The sequence below is a fragment of the Ranitomeya imitator genome, chromosome 1 (genome assembly GCF_032444005.1).
Source record: "Ranitomeya imitator isolate aRanImi1 chromosome 1, aRanImi1.pri, whole genome shotgun sequence".
NCBI lineage: Eukaryota > Metazoa > Chordata > Amphibia > Anura > Dendrobatidae > Ranitomeya > Ranitomeya imitator.
In genome coordinates, this window is record NC_091282.1 from 51,541,259 (window position 1) to 51,567,284 (window position 26,026).

The window sequence follows — 26,026 nt, forward strand, 5'->3', positions numbered from 1 at the left end:
TCGCCTTTTTTTGTAATTTTGGTTTTCATCCTCGTTTTTCTTCTGGGCAGGTTGAGCCTTCTGACCTTCCTGGTGTGGATTCTGTGGTCGACAGGTTGCAGCAGATTTGGGCTTATGTGGTGGACAATTTGGTGCTGTCTCAGGAGGAGGCTCAGCGTTTTGCTAACCGTCGTCGGTGTGTTGGTTCCCGGCTTCGGGTTGGTGATCTGGTTTGGTTATCTTCCCGTCATATTCCTATGAAGGTTTCTTCCCCTAAGTTTAAGCCTCGATTTATTGGTCCTTATAGGATTTCTGAGATTATTAATCTGGTGTCCTTTCGCCTGGCGCTTCCGGCCTCTTTTGCTATTCATAATGTCTTCCATAGATCTTTGTTGCGGAAATATGTGGAGCCCGTTGTTCCCTCTGTTGATCCTCCGGCCTCTGTATTGGTCGATGGGGAGTTGGAATATGTTGTTGAGAAGATTTTGGATTCCCGTTTTTCGAGGCGGAAGCTTCAGTACCTTGTCAAGTGGAAGGGTTATGGCCAGGAGGATAATTCTTGGGTTTCTGCCTCTGATGTCCATGCCGTTGATTTGGTTCGTGCCTTTCATCGGGCTTATCCTGATCGGCCTGGGGTGTTATGACCCCAATGGCGAGGGTCTCAGAGGAACGTGGAAGTCTGCAAGATACAAAAATCCAGCTCATAGGGCAGTGGTAACTGGGTTGACCATATATCTACTCCTAACGCCAACACTAGAAGTAGCCGGGGGTCATACCTACGTTGATCCTAGATGACTCGCGCCAGCCGGAGAATCTAAATACCCCTAGTAGAGGAAAACAAAGACCTCTCTTGCCTCCAGAGAAAGGGACCCCAAAGCAGGATAGAAGCCCCCCACAAATAATAACGGTGAGGTAAGAGGAAATGACAAACACAGAAATGAACCAGGTTTAGCACAGAGAGGCCCGCTAACTAATAGCAGAATATAGAAAGGTAACTTATATGGTCAACAAAAAAACCCTATCAAAAATCCACACTGGAAATTCAAGAACCCCCGAACCGTCTAACGGTCCGGGGGGAGAACACCAGCGCCCTAGAGCTTCCAGCAAAAGTCAGGATACAGATTAGGAACAAGCTGGACAAAAATACTAAACCAAAAACAAATAGCAAAAAGCAAAGTAAATGACTTAGCTGAATAACCGGACCAGGATCAGTAGACAAGAGCACAGCAGATTAGCTCTGATAACTACGTTGCCAGGCATAGAACTGAGTGTCCAGGGAGCTTATAAAGCAACGCCCCTAACTAACGACCCAGGTGCGGATAAAAGGAAAGACAGAAAAACCAGAGTCAAAAAACTAGTAACCACTAGAGGGAGCCAAAAAGCAAATTCACAACAGTACCCCCCCCTTAGTGAGGGGTCACCGAACCCTCACCACGACCACCAGGGCGATCAGGATGAGCGGCATGAAAGGCACGAACTAAATCGGCCGCATGAACATCAGAGGCGACCACCCAGGAATTATCCTCCTGACCATAGCCCTTCCACTTGACCAGGTACTGAAGTCTTCGCCTGGAGAGGCGAGAATCCAAGATCTTCTCCACCACGTACTCCAACTCGCCCTCAACCAACACCGGAGCAGGAGGCTCAGCAGAAGGAACTACAGGCACAACGTACCGCCGCAACAAGGACCTATGAAATACATTGTGAATAGCAAACGACACAGGAAGATCCAGACGAAAAGATACAGGATTAAGGATTTCCAATATCTTGTAAGGACCAATAAAACGAGGTTTAAATTTGGGAGAGGAGACCTTCATAGGAACAAAGCGGGAAGAAAGCCATACCAAATCCCCAACGCGTAGTCGGGGACCCACACCGCGGCGGCGGTTGGCAAAGCGCTGAGCCCTCTCCTGTGACAACTTCAAGTTGTCCACCACATGATTCCAGATCCGCTGCAACCTATCCACCACAGAATCCACCCCAGGACAGTCAGAAGACTCCACATGACCTGAAGAAAAGCGAGGATGGAAACCAGTGTTGCAGAAAAAAGGCGAAACCAAGGTGGCGGAACTAGCCCGATTATTAAGGGCAAACTCAGCCAACGGCAAGAATGTCACCCAATCGTCCTGATCAGCAGAGACAAAACACCTCAAATAAGCCTCCAAAGTCTGATTGGTTCGCTCCGTCTGTCCATTAGTCTGAGGATGGAAAGCAGAGGAAAACGACAAATCAATGCCCATCCTACTACAAAAGGATCGCCAGAACCTGGAAACGAACTGGGATCCTCTATCTGACACAATATTCTCAGGGATGCCGTGCAAACGAACCACGTTCTGGAAAAACACAGGAACCAGATCGGAAGAGGAAGGCAGCTTAGGCAAAGGAACCAAATGGACCATCTTGGAGAAGCGATCACATATCACCCAGATAACAGACATGCCCTGAGATAGCGGAAGATCAGAAATGAAATCCATGGAGATATGTGTCCAAGGTCTCTTCGGGACAGGCAAGGGCAAGAGCAACCCGCTGGCACGAGAACAGCAAGGCTTAGCTCTAGCACAAGTCCCACAGGACTGCACAAATGACCGCACATCCCTTGACAAAGAAGGCCACCAAAAGGACCTGGCCACCAGATCTCTGGTGCCAAAAATTCCCGGGTGACCTGCCAACACCGAGGAATGAACCTCGGAAATGACTCTGCTGGTCCACTTATCCGGAACAAACAGTCTGTCAGGTGGACAAGACTCAGGCCTATCAGCTTGAAATCTCTGCAACACACGTCGCAGATCCGGAGAAATAGCTGATAAGATAACTCCATCCTTAAGAATACCAACAGGATCAGCGACTCCAGGAGCATCAGGCACAAAGCTCCTAGAAAGAGCATCGGCCTTCACATTCTTTGAACCTGGTAAATACGAGACAACAAAATCAAAGCGGGAGAAAAACAATGACCAGCGGGCCTGTCTCGGATTAAGGCGTTTAGCAGACTCGAGATACATCAGATTTTTGTGATCAGTCAAGACCACCACACGATGCTTAGCACCCTCGAGCCAATGACGCCACTCCTCAAATGCCCACTTCATGGCCAACAACTCCCGATTGCCCACATCATAATTTCGCTCGGCAGGCGAAAACTTCCTAGAGAAAAAGGCACAAGGTTTCATAACAGAGCAACCAGGGCCTCTCTGCGACAAAACGGCCCCTGCTCCAATCTCCGAAGCATCCACCTCAACCTGAAAGGGAAGTGAGACATCGGGCTGGCACAAAACAGGCGCCGAAGTAAACCGGCGTTTCAACTCCTGGAAAGCCTCCACGGCAGCAGGAGCCCAGTTAGCTACATCGGAGCCCTTCTTGGTCATATCCGTCAAAGGTTTCACAACGCTAGAAAAATTAGCGATAAAACGACGGTAGAAGTTAGCGAAACCCAAGAACTTCTGAAGACTCTTAAGTGACGAGGGCTGAGTCCAATCAAGAATAGCTCGGACCTTGACCGGGTCCATCTCCACAGCAGAAGGGGAAAAAATAAACCCCAAAAAGGGAACCTTCTGTACACCAAAGAGACACTTTGAGCCTTTGACAAACAAAGAATTTTCACGCAAAATTTTAAAGACCAACCTGACCTGCTCCACATGCGAGTCCCAATCATCAGAAAAAACCAAAATATCATCCAGATAAACGATCAAAAATTTATCCAGATACTTCCGGAAAATGTCATGCATAAAGGACTGAAAAACTGAAGGCGCATTGGAGAGCCCAAAAGGCATCACCAAGTACTCAAAATGACCTTCGGGCGTATTGAATGCGGTTTTCCATTCATCACCTTGCTTAATGCGCACAAGGTTGTACGCACCACGAAGGTCTATCTTGGTGAACCACTTGGCACCTTTAATTCGGGCAAACAAGTCAGACAACAGCGGCAGAGGATACTGAAATTTGACAGTGATCTTATTTAAAAGCCGATAATCAATACAAGGCCTCAAAGATCCGTCCTTTTTAGCCACAAAAAAGAATCCTGCACCAAGAGGGGAAGAAGACGGACGAATATGTCCTTTCTCCAAAGACTCCTTGATATACGAACGCATAGCGGTATGTTCAGGTACCGACAGATTAAAGAGTCTTCCCTTAGGAAATTTACTGCCTGGAATCAAATCTATAGCACAGTCACAGTCCCTATGAGGAGGCAATGCACTGGACCTGGACTCGCTAAAGACATCCTGATAATCAGACAAATACTCCGGAACTTCCGAAGGCGTAGAAGAAGCAATAGACACAGGCAGGATATCCCCATGAATACCACGACAGCCCCAACTAGAAACTGACATAGCCTTCCAGTCCAGGACGGGATTATGGGTCTGTAACCATGGCAGCCCTAAAACAACCAAATCATGCATTTTATGTAAAACAAGAAAACGTATCACCTCGCGGTGTTCAGGAGTCATGCACATGGTAACCTGTGTCCAATACTGCGGTTTATTTGCTGCCAATGGCGTAGCATCAATACCCCTAAGAGGAATAGGATTTTCTAATGGTTCAAGAGTAAAACCACAGCGCTTAGCAAATGACAGATCCATAAGACTCAGGGCAGCACCTGAATCTACAAACGCCATGACAGGATAAGACGACAGTGAGCAAATCAAAGTTACAGACAGAATAAATTTAGGTTGCAAATTTCCAGCGGTGACCGGACCAACAACCTTAGCTATACGTTTAGAGCATGCTGAGATAACATGTGTAGAATCACCACAGTAGTAGCACAAGCCATTCCGGCGTCTATGAATTTTCCGCTCATTTCTGGTCAGGATTCTATCACATTGCATTAAATCAGGTGTCTGTTCAGACAACACCATGAGGGAATTTGCGGTCTTGCGCTCCCGCAATCGCCGGTCAATTTGAATAGCCAGTGCCATAGCATCATTCAGACCTGTGGGAATGGGAAAACCCACCATAACATCTTTAATGGCATCAGAAAGACCATTTCTAAAATTAGCGGCCAGTGCACAGTCGTTCCAATGTGTCAGCACGGACCATTTCCGAAATTTTTGGCAATACACTTCAGCCTCGTCCTGCCCCTGAGACATAGCCAGCAGGGCCTTTTCTGCCTGAATCTCAAGATTGGGTTCCTCATAAAGTAAACCGAGCGCCAGAAAAAACGCATCAATATCAGCCAATGCCGGATCTCCTGGCGCCAGCGAAAAAGCCCAATCTTGAGGGTCACCCCGTAAGAACGAAATAACAATTTTTACTTGCTGAGCGGAGTCTCCAGATGAACAGGGTCTCAGGGACAAAAACAATTTACAATTATTCTTGAAATTCCTAAACTTAAACCTGTCTCCGGAAAACAGTTCAGGAATCGGTATCTTAGGTTCTGACCCAGGACTTCTGATAACATAATCTTGTATGCCCTGCACACGAGTAGCCAGCTGGTCCACACTTGTAATCAAGGTCTGGACATTCATGTCTGCAGCAAGCATAAGCCACTCTGAGGTAAAGGGGATGAAGAAAAAAAAAAAAAAAAAAAAAAAATGAGAGAGGAGAAAAAAAAAAACTCAGAATCTTCTTTCTTATAATCCCTCTTTTGCAATGCATTAAACATTTAATATAGGCCTGGCAAACTGTTATGACCCCAATGGCGAGGGTCTCAGAGGAACGTGGAAGTCTGCAAGATACAAAAATCCAGCTCATAGGGCAGTGGTAACTGGGTTGACCATATATCTACTCCTAACGCCAACACTAGAAGTAGCCGGGGGTCATACCTACGTTGATCCTAGATGACTCGCGCCAGCCGGAGAATCTAAATACCCCTAGTAGAGGAAAACAAAGACCTCTCTTGCCTCCAGAGAAAGGGACCCCAAAGCAGGATAGAAGCCCCCCACAAATAATAACGGTGAGGTAAGAGGAAATGACAAACACAGAAATGAACCAGGTTTAGCACAGAGAGGCCCGCTAACTAATAGCAGAATATAGAAAGGTAACTTATATGGTCAACAAAAAAACCCTATCAAAAATCCACACTGGAAATTCAAGAACCCCCGAACCGTCTAACGGTCCGGGGGGAGAACACCAGCGCCCTAGAGCTTCCAGCAAAAGTCAGGATACAGATTAGGAACAAGCTGGACAAAAATACTAAACCAAAAACAAATAGCAAAAAGCAAAGTAAATGACTTAGCTGAATAACCGGACCAGGATCAGTAGACAAGAGCACAGCAGATTAGCTCTGATAACTACGTTGCCAGGCATAGAACTGAGTGTCCAGGGAGCTTATAAAGCAACGCCCCTAACTAACGACCCAGGTGCGGATAAAAGGAAAGACAGAAAAACCAGAGTCAAAAAACTAGTAACCACTAGAGGGAGCCAAAAAGCAAATTCACAACACTGGGGGCTCTGGTGAGGGTTCGGTGACCCCTCCTCAAGGGGGGGGGAGGGTACTGTTGTGAATTCAGCTTTTGGGCTCCCTCCGGTGGTTGTAGAGGGTAATGCAGTTGTGCCTGGACTGCAGGAGTGGACAGGTGTATCTACTAATTGCAAAACTGACTGGGGTATATAGCTTTGCAGGATCCTTTAGTCAGTGCCAGTTGTCCATTGTTCTGCAAGGATTCACTTCCCTGCTGGTCTCTCCAGTTTGCTGTGCTTCTCTACAAAGATAAGTCCTGGCTTTGTTTTTGCTGTCCACCTGCAGTGGACCTTATAGTTCTGTGCTTTTTCATGTTTTTGTCTTGTCCAGCTTAGTCTGTGAAGGATTTTTGCAGCCTAGCTATTTCTCTGGAGATGCAGATGTCTTTAGTCAGATGTTGTGATCCGTATTTTCTGTGGTGGATATTTTCTAGTGTTTTTATACTGACCACATAGTACTCTGTTCTATTCTTTCTTTTTAGCTAGTATGGCCTCCTATGCTAAAATCTGATTTCATATCTGCATATGTTATTTCCCACTCCTCTCACAGTCAATATTTGTGGGGGGCTATCTATCCTTTGGGGATTTTCTCTGAGGCAAGATAGGTTTCCTGTTTCTGTCTTTAGGGGTAGTTAGATCTTAGGTTGTGCCGAGGGGTCTAGAGAGTGTTAGGTACCCCCCAACGGCTACTTCTAGTTGCGCTGCTAGGTTCAGGGTTTGCGGTCAGTACAGAGACCACCTTCTCCAGAGTCCGTCTCATGCTGCTCCTAGGCCACCAGATCATAACAGGGAGCTCTTGCTCCTATTTATTAGGTCACTTCCCACATTGGTAAAAACTGGTGGCCTGTAGGGAAAGTTAGTGAGTTGCTGGCTGAGCTCGGCTCAGTTAGTTGGTCCCTCACAGGGGTGGGGTCCTGTCAGAGAGCAAAGGAGAAGGACACGGAGCTGTGCATGCCCTCAGAGCTGCAGCTCCTGGAAAGAGACATCGAAGGCAGAATTGTATTGCAATGAGCGTGCAAAAGAAGTCGTAGCAAAGGAGTGGATATCAGAAGGGAACCAGCCCTGCACAGGCTGCCTCCTTCTGAGGCGCAGAAGCCCTGTAACCGGAACACTGAGGGAGTAATGTTCTTTATGCCTTGCTCCAGAGACCGGCAGGACAGCTAATTTCACGTTACCTGTCCGCCCTACACCCAGGAGGCACGTTGGCACCCATTAGAGGCTGGGGCATGATAGAGTCCCTGTAAAATGCCTCAAGCCACCAGTCATACGGGTTTATCCTATCCTATCCGGGGGACAGAGAGAGAGACATAACATCTACAACAGTTGTGAGGACCTTATGAGAAGCTTAGCAGTAAGGGACTACAACATGGCAGCGCTAGAGGAAAGCTACTGATTTCCACCTGGACAAAGGGGACTCTGGACTTGCCTCCAAACCGGCCGGACTCTGCCTGCCCTGTGGTCTGGTGCCCTGGACTGTGGATGCTGAAGCCTTCAGTAAAGGTAAAGAGACTGCAACCTTGTGTCCTCGTTATTCACTGCGCCTCACACCATCCACCATCTACACACTGGGAAGCCCTGGGGATATACTTCACCTGTGAGAAGGTATACCGTCTAGCTGCCATAACATCACCCCAGCGAACCCCTTAAAGCAGCGTCGGTCACCCTAACCGATTACCACAGGTGGCGTCACGAACATTCCCCTTGAACACCTTTTCCTTTTACATGGACGTCCCCACGTCAGCCACCGTGACATCCCCCCGTGAACCGAAAGACCCGGTGCCGAGTACCCCGCTGCCCTGACGGGGCGATCAATTTACTGCCGTGACTCGCGTCACATTTAACAGTACAGACACTCAAAATATGGCACACTTTTTTTAATGGAAAATTTCCCTCTGGGAGTATCAGTCCCCTTACATCACTTTTTTTACTCCATCATTTTGACCAGGTTATTTTAGAGAGACTTTTCTCATTTGGAGGGACGTGGAGGACACCCGTATACATCATGTTCTTATTGATGGTAAGTTGCCCGCATTCAATGCTCTGCAGGCTCAGCACCCGTCCAAAGTCCTTTCTTGGTTTGAATATGTACAATTGCAATCTCTTTTATCTTCTAAGGGTCTAAACCGCTTATTTCCAATTCACACCTTCCCCTCTTGAAAAATTATTTTTACAGGAATCTCCGCCTAAGCATGTGATCTCAGTTATGTACAACTACCTAATCAGAGAGGGATGTGCGGGGAAAATGGGCTATCAGTTGGCATGGGAATGGGAAATTGGGGAATCTTTATCTCAGTCGGAGTGGGAGAAAGGATTTCTATTTACACAAATTATCACTCGCTTGCCCTGGCCAGGAAAAAAAACTATAAAATTATGGCAAGATTGTATTATTATCCCTCAAAATTACATGCTATATTTCCATCTGTTCCTGACACATGTTGGTGATGTGGAAGAGATAGAGGTAATATGATGCACATATTGTGGGATTGCAATAGAATTAAGCCATTCTGGGAAAAGATTTTTTCAAATTACTCTTCGGTTACTTGTAGGAGTTTGGCGTTCTTCTCCTGCTTTGTGGGCCTCCACCATTTCCATTGTCGGAGTTAGGCCAGCGTCACACTAGCGAGTTTTACGGACGTATGAGCGCATAAAATATGTCCGTAAAACTCGCCTAACAAACGTACCAATTATTCTCTATGCCCCTGCTCCTATCTGCCGTATTTTACTGATCAGTATTATACGGCTTTCTACGGCCGTAGAAAATCGCAGCATGCTGCGTTTGTCACCGTATTGCGCAAAAAATCCGCCAATGAAAGTCTATGGAAGCCCCAAAAATACAGATTACACACGGACCAGCAGTGTGACTTGCGAGAAATACGCAGCGGTGTTAGCGAGAAAAGCCGGCAATTCAGTGCGGTGTACAGTAAAATCACACTGACAGCTTACAGTCCAATAGGTAGAATAAATGTGTACACATAGAATAGGTATATATATATAGTATTCATATGAGGACAACCAGCAGAGGGCGCCCTCATATGAACTCGAGCCTAGGAGCTTTCTAGGAAAGTTCCCACGCTCCAGGAACAGCCAGCAGAGGGCGCCTCACCGCAAATGAAGGTAAATATAGGTCATTGACCTACTTTACCTTCATTCTCCTGGGTTTTGCAGCAAGGAGCAGCGCTGCATTAGCAGAGCTCCCGGCTGCAAAATTTTTTAACCCCTTCAGATGGATTTACATCGTGGGACTTACAGATCTTCGGAAGGTATGTATATTGTTGGTTTATTATTTTTACTTTGTTACAGAGCGAGGGTCTTCAGAAGGATTGAGCGAAGAATAAATTATTACAACAACCTTTGTTTTTATTTCATTAAAATAATTTTTATTAATGTGTGTGTTTTTTTAACCCTTTACTAGTATTGGATTAATAATGGATAGGTGTCATAATTGACGCCTCTCCATTATTAATTTGGCTTAATGTCACCTTACAATAGCAAGGTGGCATTATCCCTTCATTACCCCATATCCCACCGCTACACGGGAATGGGAAGAGAGTGGCCAAGTGCCAGAATAGGCGAATAGGCGCATCTTCCAGATGTGCCTTTTCTGGGGTGGCTGGGGGCAGATGTTTTTAGCCAGGGGGGGGGGGCAATAACCATGGACCCTCTCCAGGCTATTAACCCCTTCATGACCGTGGGATTTTTCGTTTTTCCGTGTTCGTTGTTCGCTCCCCTCCTTCCCAGAGCCATAACTTTTTTATTTTTCCGTCAATTTGGCCATGTGAGGGCTTTTTTTTGCGGTACGAGTTGTACTTTTGAACGACATGATTGGTTTTAGCATGTCGTGTACTAGAAAACGGGAAAAAAATTCCAAGTGCGGTGAAATTGCAAAAAAAGTGCAATCCCACACTTGTTTTTTGTTTGGCTTTTTTGCTAGGTTCACTAAATGCTAAAACTGACCTGCCATTATGATTCTCCAGGTCAGTACGAGTTCATAGACACCTAACATGTCTAGGTTATTTTTTATCTAAGTGGTGAAAAAAAAATCCAAACTTTGCTAAAAAAAAAAAAAAAATTGCGCCATTTTCCGATACTCGTAGCGTCTACATTTTTTATGATCTGGGGTCGGTTGAGGGCTTTTTTTTTGCGAGCCGAGCTGGCGTTTTTAATGATAGCATTTTGGTGCAGATGTGATCTTTTGATCGCCCGTTATTGCATTTTAATGCAATGTCGCGGCGACCTAAAAAAAGTAATTCTGGCGTTTCAAATTTTTTTCTCGCTACGCCGTTTAGCAATCAGGTTAATGCTTTTTTTTAATTGATAGATCTGGCAATTCTGAACGCGGCGATACCAAATATGTGTAGATTTGAATTTTTTTTTATTGATTTATTTTGATTGGGGCGAAAGGGGGGTGATTTAAACTTTTATATTTTTTTTATTTTTTTTCACATTTTTTTTAACTTTTTTTTTTACTTTTGCCATGCTTCAATAGCCTCCATGGGAGGCTAGAAGCTGGCACAACGTGATCGCCTCTGCTACATAGCAGCGATCTTATGTTCGCTGCTATGTAGCAGAAATGGAGGTGTGCTATGAGCGCCGACCACAGGGTGGCGCTCACAGCTACCGGCGATCAGTAACCATAGAGGTCTCAAGGACCTCTATGGTTACAATGGAGACGCATCGCCGACCCCCGATCATGTGACAGGGGTCGGCGATGACGTCATTTCCGGCCGCCCGGCCGGAAGCGGTAGTTAAATGCGTTTGACAGCGGCATTTAACTAGTTAATAGGTGCGGGCAGATCGCAAATTCTGCCCGCGCCTATTACGGGCACATGTCAGCTGTTCAAAACAGCTGACATGTCCCGGCTTTGATGCGGGCTCACCGTGGAGCCATGAATCAAAGCAGGGGATCTGACCTCGGACGTACTATCCCGTCCGAGGTCAGAAAGGGGTTAATATCTGCCCTCAGTCACTGGCTTTACTACTCTGGCGGAGAAAATTGCGCGGGAGCCCACGCCAATTTTTTCCGCCATTTAACCCTTTAATTTAATAGCTAGAACAGCCACTGTATGTAAACCAGGTCTCATATCATGTCGGGTTTAGGAAGGAGAAAGCAAAAGCCGGTAATTGAATTACCGGCTTTAAAGCTATCTAGCGCTGTATGAAGTAATAATATATATACATATATGTGTCTACTGACATATATATACATATATACAGTATATATTTTTTTTTTTTACACATGGATCCCTTGTATAGCCGTATGTTGGTTTTGCAAGCCTGCGAGAAAACCACGCAGTACGGATGCCATACGGATTACATACGGAGGATGCCATGCGCAAAATACGCTGACACACCCTGCCTACGGAGGAGCTACGGACCACTATTTTGGGGACTTTTCAGCGTATTACGGCCGTAATATACGGACCGTATTGTCTTACGCTGAGTGTGACGCCGGCCTTAGGCAGCTGCTTATAAGAACCCATGGCTGCTGTTTTTTGGCACAAGGTTGGAGGAGGCTGGGTTATTATAAAGCTGGGAAATTTGCATCACCTGGCCTTTCCTAACGATGGTAGAGAACAAGCCATAACCCTAACAGGCTAATTAAGGTCTGAAACCTTGGTCAAAGGTATCTGAGCATAGAAATCTCCAAACTTTTGCATCGGCCGATTTTCCTTTTTGTAATTTTTCAAATGTAAAAGATGAAAATGTATACATATTTTTAGCCTAAAATACAATGGAATTGTGTCATCTTTAACTTTAGGCCCTTCTAGAGATCATTTCATCTTCAGCTTGTGCAGCTGTTCACAACAACAGCAATTTTGACCAGGGGTGCCCAAACGTTCACATGCCACCTTACATCTGTATAAACCGATGCATTTCTATGTTACTGTGTTCTATGGGTAAAATATGTCAGAGAATTATTTATTTCTATAAAATTACTAAAAAAAAAATAATAAAAAAAGTTACAATAATGCCATTTTTAATGTGCTTTTTTGAAAAATAAATAAAATAAACATCACAAAACAGCAAATAACAGACATATGATGTAGCTTATAACAACCTGCTCAATCCGGTGGATAGATTATTTACAGCGATTGGTAAATGGTGTAAAAAAAAAATAGGGCTATTGATTTTTTTTCTCCATTAAACCCCCACAAAAAATAATAAAAATATAACACTGAGGCAATGTTCAAAGGATGCTGAGTTATTTTCTACTGCTTTTTATCGGCATGTTTTCTCCAGGTTTCCTCAACACATGGCGCAATAACAGTCTTATAAGATTGAGTTTTCGCTGGGTTTTTTCTGCTTTTTCCCAGTTATTGATGAGTGCACATGTGAAGCCGTGTTTTTATGCATTTTTTTTATAAGACAGAAATGCTTTCATTATGCACTTTAAAATGCAACTGCGATTTTTTTTTAATATATATATAAAAAACAAATAAATGAGACAAACTATAATACTTCCTGCCACATTCCGACTAGACGAGTCCGACCGCACGTCTAGTTGGCATGTGACTGCATGTATGGGGGGATCACATACTTATGGTTACACACTCGCCCACTCCCAAACATTGCACCCACTGCGCGCTCTGAGGATTCACAAGTCTGCAGTCACATAGAATGACTGCAGACTTGTACCTCAAGGGCGGACAACTTCTTTAAGTGCAAAATCAAAGCTTTTTCTGTCCCATAAAAAACACATTTAAAAAAGCTGCATCAAATCTGCACCAAAATTCACCAAATAGGTGGGAAAAACAGATAAAAAATGCAGCAAAAATGCAATAACCAGAGAAGGTTGCTATTGCGTAGTTTGGTGCCAACACCTGCAGGAAATGTGCAGATAAAAAGCAGCATGCAAAAAATGCAGAATTTATGCTGTGTGTGAACACAGCCTCAGAGATGCAAAAAGCAAAAAATGGTGAATGGTAAAAATGTGCGTATACGTTGGCAGGCATGCTGATGGTATTGCATGATGGATAAGTATCTGCTGGTAAAAGTTTATTGTGTGACCTTATGTAGACTAATAATGACTTTATTGTGTTAATTTATTTGTAATTAATTGTCGGTTCTTGTAACTAGTAGAAGTGACCTTTATTATCTGTGGCTGCCGTGGAACGCCCGGGAAGGAGCGTTTCCTAACGTTGTTCCCTCTTGAAAACTTGGTGGTTATTCATAGCACTAAGTAATACCAAACTTCCCCTCTAGGTGGCACTGCGCCCCTGATTATTTCCGATGATGACTCATAGGAAACCAGCAGGAAAAAAATGGGAAAAATTTGACCCATTTCTTGACTGAGGACATTAAATCTATGTCTTATGTAAATATAGTTGATGCATAAATCTGGTGCAGAACTTTGGCTAGTAAAAATGTTCGCCCCCTCTGCAATAAGGGAAAAGTATGGGTCGTAACGTCATCAGCGTCGCTCACTTCTGATAGAGAAGTGGATGGCGCCAGAGAACCCCTGTACTGGATATATGTCTCGTAGACCCCCACTGTTCTACTGACCCAAGTTATCTTTCAGTACTGTATATAATAACAATTAATTTTTATTCCTATAGCGTCAACATATTCCGCAGCACTTCACAATTCAGAGGATCGATGTCCACTAGTTAGAAATGATTCTGCATCGTTCTCGTTCACGGACGACCTGGTGTTTGTCCTCGCCATCTACAATCTCCCTTGGTAAGAGATGAGGACGGCGCTGCCCCCAGATCCGCAGAAAGGGCCTTAGTTTTGCTTAAAACATTTAAAGATTAATTGTGAGCTCTTCCCTCTAATGTTTATTCCTCAGAATAAAATATAATCTTTAATAACCTGCCGGCGGCGGCCATATGCCAGTATTTACCGAGCCTCCTCCAACTCTACAGCCAAGTTATTTACTACGGTTTATGCTGAGAAGGGTTTTAACTTCCAAGTATAAAGTACTTAAAGCTGCAGAAGTCCGGGCTAAATGTGGCCGGGGGCTGGGGGGCGCTGTAATCTGATTTATAGCCATGTGCATATGTGAGATCTGATCATCTACTGCCATCGGGGGAGGGGAGCGCAACTAGCCCACCACCCTCATCATTATTATTATTATACATTTTTATAGCGCCATTTATTCCATGGCGCTTTACATGTGAATACGGGGCAAATATAGACAAATACATTAAACATGAGCAAATAACAAGGCACACGGGTACATAAGGAGGGAGGACCCTGCCCGCGAGGGCTCACAGTCTGCAGGGGATGGGTGATGAAACACTAGGAGAGGGTAGGGCAGGTTGCGCGGCGGTTCAGTAACTTCAGGATCACTGCAGGCTGTAGGCTTGTCGGAAGAGGTGGGTCTTCAGGTTCTTTTTGAAGGTTTCTATTGTAGGCGAGAGTCTGATGTGTTGGGGTAGAGAGTTCCAGAGTATGGGGCAAGCACGGGAGAAGTCTTGGATACGGTTGTGGGAAGAAGAGATGAGAGGGGAGTAGAGAAGGAGATCATGAGAGGAGGAGGTTGCGTGTAGGTAGGTACCGGGAGACCATGTCACAGATGTATGGAGGAGACAGGTTGTGGATGGTTTTGTTTGTCATTGTGAGGGTTTTGAATTGGAGTCTCTGGGCGATAGGAAGCCAGTGAAGAGCTTGACATAGGGGAGAGGCTGGGGAATAGCGGGGAGACAGGTGGATTAGTCGGGCAGCAGAGTGTAGGATGGATTGGAGCGGTGCCAGAGTGCTAGAGGGGAGTCCAGAGAGTAGGAGGTTGCAGTAGTCGAGGCGGGAGATGATAAGGGCATGCACTAGCGTTTTTGTGGTGTTGCGGTCAAGGAAAGCACGGATCCAGGAAATATTTTTGAGCTTGAGACAGCAGGAGGAGGCAAGGGCTTGGATATGTGGCTTGAAAGAGAGGGCAGAGTCGAGGATCACCCCGAGGCACCGGGCGTGTGGGACTGGGGAAAGTGAGCAGCCATTGACATTGATGGATAGGTCTGGTGGAGGGGTAGAGTGAGATGGGGGAAAGATGATGAATTCTGTTTTGTCCATGTTCATTTGTAGAAAGCGAGCAGAAAAGAAGGCCGAGATAGCAGACAGACAGTGCGGGATTTTGGTAAGTAAGGAGGAGAGGTCAGGTCCGGATAGGTAGATCTGCGTGTCATCGGCGTAGAGATGATACTGCAAACCGTGGGATTCTATGAGCTGTCCCAGGCCGAAAGTGCAGATGGAGAAGAGTAGGGGTCCTAGAACAGAGCCTTGAGGAACACCGACTGACAAGGGGCGAAGTGAGGAGGTGGTGTGGGGGAGGGAGACACTGAATGTTCAGTCTGTCAGATATGACGAGATCCAGGAAAGGGCCAAGTCTGTGATGCCAAGAGATGAGAGGATTTGAAGCAGAAGGGAGTGGTCCACAGTGTCGAAGGCAGAAGACAGGTCCAGGAGAAGGAGGACAGAGTAGTGTCGCTTGCTCCTGGCAGTTAGTAGGTCATTGGTGACATTAGTTAGGGCAGTTTCAGTTGAGTGATGGGAACGGAAGCCAGATTGTAACCGATTAAAGAGGGAGCAGGAGGAGAGGTGGGAGGACAGTTCATGATGGACGTGTTGCTCCAGCAATTTTGAGGCATAAGAGGGAAGAGATATCGGGCGATAGCTAGACACAGAGGATGGGTCGAGGGAGGGCTTTTTGAGGATGGGTGTCATCTTGGCATGCTTGATGGATGAGGGGAAGACACCTGTTGTGAGTGAGAGGTTGAAGAGGTGCGTTAGGGTTGGGATGAAGACCGTGGAAAGGTTAGGGATGAGGTGGGATGGGAGCGGGTCAAGCGTGCAGGTGGTGAGGTGTGATATTGACAGGAGGGCGGAGAGCTGATCTTCTGTCATGGTGGAGAAGCTGCTTTTGGAGGAGCAGGGTTGAGCAGCTAAGAGGGGCAGTGGGCGCTGTGGGACAAAGCTTTCTCTGATCGTATCGATCTTCTGTTTAAAGAAAGAGGCGAAGTCTTCAGCAGAAATGAGGGGGGAAGGAGGAGGTGCAGGGGGACGGAGTAGAGAATTGAAAGTGTTGAAAAGCTGTTTAGGGTTATGAGACAGGGAGGATATGAGAGATGAGAAGTAAGTTTGTTTTGCGTCAGTGAGCGCAGACTTGAAGCTGGCGAGGGACTGCTTGTATGCAGTGAAGTGGTCGGCAGAGCGGGATTGCTTCCATCTCCGCTCAGCAATCCTGGAAGCCCGTCTTAATTCTTTGGTCAGGCTGGTCAGCCAGGGCTGCCTGTTAATTGTATGAGTTTTGCTATGCATGAGCGGGGCGGCCGAATCGAGTGTTGCTGTTATTGTGGTGTTATAAAAAGTGGCAGCTAGAGTTGAGCGACCTTGACCTTTTTAGAGTCGAGCCGGGTTTTGCGAAACCCGACTATGTCCAAAGTCGGGTCGAGTGAAATCGGCCGATTATGACGTAAAGTCGGGATCGACCGAAACACGAAACCCAATGCAAGTCAATGGGGCAGCATAGTCGGCAGTGAGTGGGGGCCAGGAAAACACCTAGAGTACACATTTTAATGTCAATACCATCCATTCTTCTTAATGAAGCTTGTCAAGCGTAATTTACCTTATAATAATTGGAAGGCATTTGAAATTGGGGGTCATTTGGCTAAAGTTGTGGGGGGTAGGGCTGGTTCAAGTAATTAGTGGGCCCAGGAAATCTGGACCACGTCACGGCAGTGGAGCAGGGAGAGGTAAGTATTTCAACTTTGCAAGTGCTGTGAACCTGAGCAAGCAGGGGGGGCCCACTCGTTGGCATTGGCACTGGCACAGGGCCCCTCAAAGTACAGCGGTGTGTTTGCACGGCGGGGGCGCCTCCCACCGGCAGCAACACTTTTGCGTACTATGAGAGGCCCTGTGCCAGTGACGTCGCCAACTAGTATTCCTCCCCCCACCTGATGAAGGAACCTGCACTTTCATCTGCACCTTCCTCTTTGTCCCCGTGTAAGGTGGTATGGTATGCGGGAAGAGCAACCTGACTTTCAGCAGGGTCACAATGTTGTTGTGTAGCGTGCACGGGGAATGTTGCGTTATGGGTCAATGTACCAGCAGACTCATCTATCACTGGCTGGGCAATGGGCACGATGAAGTGGAAACACAGATATAGGCCCAAAGAAGAAAGTGGGCTAAATGCAGTTCAAAATTGGTAACACAGGAATAACCAGGGGGCATTGCAGTGGAGGACAACTGGAATGAGAGGCTGACACAGAGAGTAGGGCCAAATCAGTAAGTAGTCGAAATGCAGTTCAAAATTGGCAACCGTAGTAAACAGGCGGCACAGCTTTGTTCAGTGGAGGAGAACAGCAAGGAGTGGCAGACACCGATAGTAGGCCCCAACCCAACAAGTAGGCCAAATGCAGTCTAACATTAACAACTACTTAACGAGAGGCTGAAAATGGAATTTCAGGACAGGAAACCAGGAGAACAGCAAGGAGTGGCAGACACCGATAGTAGGCCCCAAACCAACTAGTACGCCAAATGCAGTTGTTCCATTTAACCACAATTTAATGAGAGCCTGAAGATAGAAGCTCAGGAAAGGCAACCTGGGGAACACCTTGGAGTGTAACACACCATCTCTCTCCACCCCATACCCATTTTTTAGGCCTAATGCAGTGTACTTTTCTACAACTACTAAACGAGAGTCGGAAGACCGAAGCAATGGCAAGGAAACCTGGGGAACACCTTGGAGTGTAACACACCATCTCTCTCCACCCCATTCCCCATTTTTTAGGCCTAATGCAGCCTACTTTCCGACACCTACTAAACGAGAGCATGAAGATCGAAGCTCAGGAAAGGCAACCTGGGGAACACCTTGGAGTGTAACACACCATCTCTCTCCACCCCATACCCATTTTGTAGGCCTAATGCAGCGTACTTTTCTACAACTACTAAACGAGAGCATGAAGATCGAAGCTCAGGAAAGGCAACCTGGTGAAAACCTTGGAGTGTAACACAACCTGTCTCTACACCCCATACCAAATTTGTAGGCCTAATGCAGCGTAGTTTCCACCAACTACTAAACGAGAGCCGGAAGATCGAAGCTCATGAAAGGCAACCCGGGGAACACCTTAGTGTAACACAACCTCTCTCTACACCACGAAAGGGCTGATTCTTAGGAAGGAAGGCTGTTGTAAATAAGCATTGCGCGTCCGAGGGTGATTATATTCTTATTCGGTATCTACTCACCCTTGGACGCGCCATGCTTCTTGATTTGTAATTAATGTTTATTTGCAATGTGCTTTTGACTTACTCAATTAATTTTTTAATTATTGATTTTATTAAATTAATAGTTTAACATCTTATTGGAAATAATTTAAAGGAGACGCGACAGGACAACACTCGGTGGATGCCATATCTGTGTTAACAACTCCAAAAAACTTTCAGTTAACTTCTTGCAGGAGAAAGAAATTGTAGCTGTTGGACCTTTGTAGTACAGTTCCAGATATTTGTTGTGTGTTTGTTTTGATTGTTAAAATGTCTGCATTTGAGATCTCAACACGATCTTATTTTTTATAATCAAATTAATTTTTAAAATATTTTATTAGGTTGGTTCAAGGGGTACACGGGCCGCAGTAGACAGGTCAGAGGAGGCCTAGTGGAAGGAGGGACCGCAGATGCGCCACTGTTTCACCCATACACAATTAGTAGGCCTAATGCAGCGTAGTTTCCAACAGCTACTAAACGAGAGCCGGAAGATCGAAGCTCAGGAAAGGCAACCTGGGGAACACCTTGGAGTGTAACACAACCTCTCTCTACACCACGGAAGGGCTGATTCTTAGGAAGGAAGGCTGTTTTAAATAAGCATTGCGCGTCCGAGGGTGATTATATTCTTATTCGGTATCTACTCACCCTTGGACGCGCCATGCTTCTTGATTTGTAATTAATGTTTATTTGCAATGTGCTTTTGACTTACTCAATTAATTTTTTAATTATTGATTTTATTAAATTAATAGTTTAACATCTTATTGGAAATAATTTAAAGGAGACGCGACAGGACAACACTCGGTGGATGCCATATCTGTGTTAACAACTCCAAAAAACTTTCAGTTAACTTCTTGCAGGAGAAAGAAATTGTAGCTGTTGGACCTTTGTAGTACAGTTCCAGATATTTGTTGTGTGTTTGTTTTGATTGTTAAAATGTCTGCATTTGAGATCTCAACACGATCTTATTTTTTATAATCAAATTAATTTTTAAAATATTTTATTAGGTTGGTTCAAGGGGTACACGGGCCGCAGTAGACAGGTCAGAGGAGGCCTAGTGGAAGGAGGGACCGCAGATGCGCCACTGTTTCACCCATACACAATTAGTAGGCCTAATGCAGTGTAGTTTCCAACAGCTACTAAACGAGAGCCGGAAGATCGAAGCTCAGGAAAGGCAACCTGGGGAACACCTTGGAGTGTAACACAACCTCTCTCTACACCACGGAAGGGCTGATTCTTAGGAAGGAAGGCTGTTTTAAATAAGCATTGCGCGTCCGAGGGTGATTATATTCTTATTCGGTATCTACTCACCCTTGGACGCGCCATGCTTCTTGATTTGTAATTAATGTTTATTTGCAATGTGCTTTTGACTTACTCAATTAATTTTTTAATTATTGATTTTATTAAATTAATAGTTTAACATCTTATTGGAAATAATTTAAAGGAGACGCGACAGGACAACACTCGGTGGATGCCATATCTGTGTTAACAACTCCAAAAAACTTTCAGTTAACTTCTTGCAGGAGAAAGAAATTGTAGCTGTTGGACCTTTGTAGTACAGTTCCAGATATTTGTTGTGTGTTTGTTTTGATTGTTAAAATGTCTGCATTTGAAATCTCAACACGATCTTATTTTTTATAATCAAATTAATTTTTAAAATATTTTATTAGGTTGGTTCAAGGGGTACACGGGCAGCAATAGACAGGTCAGTGGAGGCCTAGTGGAAGGAGTGACGGCAGACAGGCATCAAAGGCCTAACATTGGGCTGGCTGTAGGTAAGTTAAAATTGGTTCCAGGGGAACACGGCCATCAGTGGCCTGGTCAGTGTAGTTGTAGTTGAAAGAACGGGACGCAGACAGGCTTCGAAGGCCTAACATAATAACATAGGGCTGGCTGTAGGCAAGTTAAAATTGGTTCCAGGGGAACACGGCCATCAGTGGCCTGGTCAGTGTAGTTGTAGTTGAAAGAACGGGACGCAGACAGGCTTCGAAGGCCTAACATAACAAACTTGGGCTGGCTGTAGGCACTTTTAAATTTGTTCCAGGGGTACATGGGCAGCAGTGTATGGTCAGTGGAAGTCTAGTGGAAGGAGTGACCGCAGACAGGCTTCCAAGGCCTAACATAACAAACTTGGGCTGGCTGTAGGCACTTTTAAATTGGTTCCAGGGGTACATGGGCAGCAGTGGTCTGGTCAGTGGAAGTCTAGGGGAAGGAGTGACCGCAGACAGGCTTCCAAGGCCTAACATAACAAACTTGGGCTGGCTGTAGGCACTTTTAAATTGGTTCCAGGGGTACACGGGCAGCAGTGGTCTGGTCAGTGGAAGTCTAGTGGAAGGAGTGACCGCAGACAGGCTTCCAAGGCCTAACATAATAAATTAGGGCTGTGGGCACTTTTAAATTGGTTCCAGGGGTACACGGGCAGCAGTGGTCTGGTCAGTGGAAGTCTAGTGGAAGGAGTGACCGCAGACAGGCTTCCAAGGCCTAACATAACAAACTTGGGCTGGCTGTAGGCACTTTTAAATTGGTTCCAGGGGTACACGGGCAGCAGTGGTCTGGTCAGTGGAAGTCTAGTGGAAGGAGTGACCGCAGACAGGCTTCCAAGGCCTAACATAACAAACTTGGGCTGGCTGTAGGCACTTTTAAATTGGTTCCAGGGGTACATGGGCAGCAGTGGTCTGGTCAGTGGAAGTCTAGTGGAAGGAGTGACCGCAGACAGGCTTCCAAGGCCTAACATAACAAACTTGTGCTGGCTGTAGGCACTTTTAAATTGGTTCCAGGGGTACATGGGCAGCAGTGGTCTGGTCAGTGGAAGTCTAGTGGAAGGAGTGACCGCAGACAGGCTTCCAAGGCCTAACATAACAAACTTGGGCTGGCTGTAGGCACTTTTAAATTGGTTCCAGGGGTACACGGGCAGCAGTGGTGTGGTCAGTGGAAGTCTAGTGGAAGGAGTGACCGCAGACAGGCTTCCAAGGCCTAACATAACAAACTTGGGCTGGCTGTAGGCACTTTTAAATTGGTTCCAGGGGTACATGGGCAGCAGTGGTCTGGTCAGTGGAAGTCTAGTGGAAGGAGTGACCGCAGACAGGCTTCCAAGGCCTAACATAACAAACTTGTGCTGGCTGTAGGCACTTTTAAATTGGTTCCAGGGGTACATGGGCAGCAGTGGTCTGGTCAGTGGAAGTCTAGTGGAAGGAGTGACCGCAGACAGGCTTCCAAGGCCTAACATAACAAACTTGGGCTGGCTGTAGGCACTTTTAAATTGGTTCCAGGGGTACACGGGCAGCAGTGGTGTGGTCAGTGGAAGTCTAGTGGAAGGAGTGACCGCAGACAGGCTTCCAAGGCCTAACATAACAAACTTGGGCTGGCTGTAGGCACTTTTAAATTGGTTCCAGGGGTACATGGGCAGCAGTGGTCTGGTCAGTGGAAGTCTAGTGGAAGGAGTGACCGCAGACAGGCTTCCAAGGCCTAACATAACAAACTTGTGCTGGCTGTAGGCACTTTTAAATTGGTTCCAGGGGTACATGGGCAGCAGTGGTCTGGTCAGTGGAAGTCTAGTGGAAGGAGTGACCGCAGACAGGCTTCCAAGGCCTAACATAACAAACTTGGGCTGGCTGTAGGCACTTTTAAATTGGTTCCAGGGGTACACGGGCAGCAGTGGTCTGGTCAGTGGAAGTCTAGTGGAAGGAGTGACCGCAGACAGGCTTCCAAGGCCTAACATAACAAACTTGGGCTGGCTGTAGGCACTTTTAAATTGGTTCCAGGGGTACATGGGCAGCAGTGGTCTGGTCAGTGGAAGTCTAGTGGAAGGAGTGACCGCAGACAGGCTTCCAAGGCCTAACATAACAAACTTGGGCTGGCTGTAGGCACTTTTAAATTGGTTCCAGGGGTACATGGGCAGCAGTGGTCTGGTCAGTGGAAGTCTAGTGGAAGGAGTGACCGCAGACAGGCTTCCAAGGCCTAACATAACAAACTTGGGCTGGCTGTAGGCACTTTTAAATTGGTTCCAGGGGTACATGGGCAGCAGTGGTCTGGTCAGTGGAAGTCTAGTGGAAGGAGTGACCGCAGACAGGCTTCCAAGGCCTAACATAACAAACTTGGGCTGGCTGTAGGCACTTTTAAATTGGTTCCAGGGGTACACGGGCACCAGTGGTCTGGTCAGTGGAAGTCTAGTGGAAGGAGTGACCGCAGACAGGCTTCCAAGGCCTAACATAACAAAATTGGGCTGACTGTAGGCACTTTTAAATTGGTTCCAGGGTAACACGGCCAGCAGTGGCCTGGTCAGTGTAGTAGTTGTAGAAAGAAGGGACCGCAGACAGGCTTCGAAGGCCTAACATAACAAAAATGTCAAAACAATGGTATTGTCAGTGCCAGGCATTGAAGGATGTCAGCGCCTAGACTACACATTGGTGAAGCTGTGAGAGATAATTTTGCTAGTGGTAGAGCACTGTTTGAGCTGGGGGGGGGGGGAACTGTCTTGTGGCCGGCGGTACAGGCACAGGGCCCCTCATATTACAACGGTGTGTCTGACGTTGGGTGCGCACCACCACCGCCAGAGACACTTTATTGTACTATGAGGGACCCAGTGGCAGTGCCGTCGACCAAAAGCGGCCACACCCACCTCTTCAGACAAACAGCACTCTCAAGGGTCCAAGCGCAAAGTGTCGATAGCACGGCCCCGTGTGGGGAGTTTGGCCATTTCGTGAGGTGGAAACATGTCGTATGCTGGACAATCAGGTGAAGAAAATTACGAGATTGGAAAAGTCATTCAGAATAGTCCACAGGCAAGACCTTTTCATAGGAAAGCTAGGTGTCAGCCGGGCAGGGTGGGGCAAAAGATTTTGAAATCCAGTTGTGGTTCATTTTAATGAAGGTTAGATCATCTACATTTTGGGTAGCCAGACGAGTCCTTTTTTCGGTTAGTATTGAACCTGCAGCACTGAATACTCTTTCTGATAGGACACTAGCTGCCGGGCAAGCAAGCTCCTGCAATGCATATTCTGCCAATTCTGGCCAGGTGTCTAATTTGGATGCCCAGTAATCAAATGGGAATGACGGTTGAGGGAGAACGTCGATAAGGGATGAAAAATAGTTTGTAACCATACTGGACAAATGTTGTCTCCTGTCACTTTGAATTGATGCTGCAGTACCTGTCCTGTCTGCGGTCATAGAAAAATCACTCCACAACCTGGTCAGAAAACCCCTCTGGCCAACGCCACTTCTGATTTCTGCCCCTCTAACACCTCTGGTCTGCTGGCCCCTGGAGCTCGTGTGAGAACGATCACGGGCGCTGTGTGCAGGGAATGCCAGAAGCAAACGGTCAACAAGAGTTGATTGTTTTGTTGCTAATATTAGTTCCAAGTTCTCATGTGGCATAATATTTTGCAATTTGCCTTTATAGCGAGGATAAAGGAGGCAGGCCAACCAGTAATCGTCATCGTTCATCATTTTTGTAATGCGTGTGTCCCTTTTGAGGATACGCAAGGCATAATCCGCCATGTGGGCCAAAGTTCCCGTTGTCAAATCTGCGGTTGTGCTTGGTTGAGGGGCAGTTGCAGGCAAATCTACGTCACTTGTGTCCCTCAAAAAACCAGAACCCGGCCTTGCCACGCCACCAATTTCCCGTGCCCCCGGGAAAGCTTCCTCATTAAAAATATACTCATCCCCATCATCCTCCTCATCCTCCACCTCCTCTTCGCCCGGTACCTCGTCATGTACACTGCCCTGACCAGACAATCGCTGACTGTCATCAAGGCTTTCCTCTTCCTCTGGTGCAGACGCCTGATCCTTTATGTGCGTCAAACTTTGCATCAGCAGACGCATTAGGGGGATGCTCATGCTTATTATGGCGTTGTCTGCACTAACCAGCCGTGTGCATTCCTCAAAACACTGAAGGACTTGACACATGTCTTGAATCTTCGACCACTGCACACCTGACAACTCCATGTCTGCCATCCTACTGCCTGCCCGTGTATGTGTATCCTCCCACAAAAACATAACAGCCCGCCTCTGTTCGCACAGTCTCTGAAGCATGTGCAGTGTTGAGTTCCACCTTGTTGCAACGTCTATGATTAGGCGATGCTGGGGAAGGTTCAAAGAACGCTGATAGGTCTGCATACGGCTGGAGTGTACAGGCGAACGGCGGATATGTGCGCAAAGTCCACGCACTTTGAGGAGCAGGTCGGATAACCCCGGATAACTTTTCAGGAAGCACTGCACCACCAGGTTTAAGGTGTGAGCCAGGCAAAGAATGTGTTTCAGTTGGGAAAGGGAGATGGCAGCCATGAAATTCCTTCCGTTATCACTCACTACCTTGCCTGCCTCAAGATCTACAGTGCCCAGCCACGACTGCGTTTCTTGCTGCAAGAACTCGGACAGAACTTCCGCGGTGTGTCTATTGTCGCCCAAACACTTCATAGCCAATACAGCCTGCTGACGTATGCCAGTAGCTGCCCCATAATGGGAGACCTGGTGTGCAACTGTGGCAGGTGCGGATGGAGTGTTTGTGCGACTGCGGTCTGTGGACGAGCTCTTGCTTCTGCAGGAGGACGAGGAGGAGGAGGAGGAGGAGGGGGTGCGAACGGCTACAGACAACTGTTTACTAGACCGTGGGCTAGGCAGAACTGTCCCAAACTTGCTGTCCCCTGTGGACCCTGAATCCACCACATTTACCCAGTGTGCCGTGATGGACACGTAACGTCCCTGGCCATGCCTACTGGTCCATGCATCTGTTGTCAGGTGCACCTTTGTGCTCACAGATTGCCTGAGTGCATGGACGATGCGCTCTTTAACATGCTGGTGGAGGGCTGGGATGGCTTTTCTGGAAAAAAAGTGTCGACTGGGTAGCTCGTAGCGTGGTACAGCGTAGTCCATCAGGTCTTTGAAAGCTTCGCTTTCAACTAACCGGTAGGGCATCATCTCTAACGAGATTAGTCTAGCTATGTGGGCGTTCAAACCCTGTGTACGCGGATGCGAGGCTAAGTATTTCCTTTTTCTAACCATAGTCTCATGTAGGGTGAGCTGGACTGGAGAGCTGGAGATCGTGGAACTAGCGGGGGTGCCGGTGGACATGGCAGACTGAGAGACGGTGGGAGATGGTATTGCTGCCGCCGGTGCCCTAGATGCAGTGTTTCCTACTACGAAACTGGTGATTCCCTGACCCTGACTGCTTTGGCCTGGCAAAGATACCTGCACAGATACAGCAGGTGGTGCGCTAAATGGTGGTCCTACACTGCCGGAAGGGATGTTGCGTTGATGACTAGCTTCATTGGCCGAGGGTGCAACAACCTTAAGGGACGTTTGGTAGTTAGTCCAAGCTTTCAAATGCATGGTGGTTAAATGTCTATGCATGCAACTAGTATTGAGACTTTTCAGATTCTGACCTCTGCTTAAGGAAGTAGAACATTTTTGACAGATGACTTTGCGCTGATCAATTGGATGTTGTTTAAAAAAATGCCAGACTGCA